Here is a 1513-nt window from a genome sequence, read left to right as displayed (position 1 = left end):
CCCCAGCGCGGCCCGCGGAACGGGTAACAGACCAGGGAGAAGCAGGCGGCGGAGGAGGCGGCGGGGAAGGCGGCGGAACCCACGCAGTCGGCCAGGCGGAGAGCGGCGTCGGGAACCGGGGAGCCCCCGGAGGAACCGGCGGGACGGCGCACCTGCAACTCCCGGGGGGTGAGAGTCAAAGAACAAACGGCAGCTCCCGGGGAGGGTCCCGCACCGAAAACGCCTTGAAGTAATACCGGGCCCCCACCGGGCTCCGGGGGAGCTCGGCGACCGGCGGCCATGGGGCGGCGGAGCGGGGAGCGGGACGCACCGGGGAGCGCCGCCCGCCGCCGCTGCTCGCTGCTGACACCCGCCGCGCCGCCCGGCAATGGCAGCGGCAACGGCAGCGGCAACGGCAACGGCGAGGGCGGGCGGGGCGGCCCCATTCATAAAACGTTTAACCCCCACACACCCCCCTCCCGGCCCGGGCGGGGGGGCGTCCCGGGGCTGTCCTGAGCCCCCACACCTTCCCGCAGCCTACCTCAGTTTCCCCAAACTGCCTCAAGCTCCCAAACCTGCCTCAGTTTCCCCAAACCGCCTGTTTCCCAACCTGCTTCAATCTCCCCAACCTGCTTCAGTTTCCCAAATTTGCCTCAGTTTCCCCAACCTGCCTGTTTCCCAAACTTGCCTCAATCTCCCCAACCTGCCTGTTTTCCCAAATCCACCTCAGTTTCCCCAACCTGCCTCAATCTCCCAAGTCTGCCTCAGTTTCCCCAACCTGCCTCAGCTTCCCCAAACGGCCTCAGTTTCCCCAAACGGCCTCAATCTCCCCAACCTGCCTCAGTTTCCCCAACCTGCCTCAATCTCCCAAATCTTCCTCAATTTCCCCAACCCGCTTCAGTTTCCCCAAATCTGCCTCAATCTCCCAAATCTGCCTCAGTTTCCCCAACCTGCCTCAGTTTCCCCAAACTGCCTCAATCTCCCAAACCTGCCTCAATCTCCCCAACCTGCCTCAGTTTCCCAAACCTGCCTCAATTTCCCCAACCTGCCTCAATCTCCCAAATCTGCCTGTTTCCCCAAACTGCCTCAAGTTCCCCAACCTGCCTCAGTTTCCCCAGACTGCCTCAATCTCCCAAATCTGCCTCAATTTCCCCAACCTGCCTCAGTTTCCCCAAACTGCCTCAATCTCCCAAATCCACCTGTTTCCCAACCTGCCTCAGTTTCCCCAAACTGCCTCAGTTTCCCCAACCTGTCTTAGTTTCCCCAAACTGTCTTAGTTTCCCCAAACTGTTTCAATCTCCCAAATCTGCCTCAATCTCCCCAACCTGCCTGTCTTCCCAAACCCACCTCAATTTCCCCAACCTGCCTCGATTTTCCCAAACTGCCTCAATCTCCCAAATCCGCCTCCGTTTCCCAAACCTGCCTCAGTTTCCCCAAACTACCTCAATCTCCCAAATCTGCCTCAATCTCCCCAACCTGCCTGTTTTCCCAAACCCACCTCAGTTTCCCCAACCTGCCTCAGTTTCCCCATGCT

This window comes from Calidris pugnax, unplaced genomic scaffold, assembly GCF_001431845.1.
Source record: "Calidris pugnax isolate Ruff unplaced genomic scaffold, ASM143184v1 scaffold9, whole genome shotgun sequence".
Lineage (NCBI taxonomy): Eukaryota > Metazoa > Chordata > Aves > Charadriiformes > Scolopacidae > Calidris > Calidris pugnax.
The sequence above is the reverse complement of the archived record's forward strand: the minus strand, read 5'-3'. Positions refer to the sequence as shown.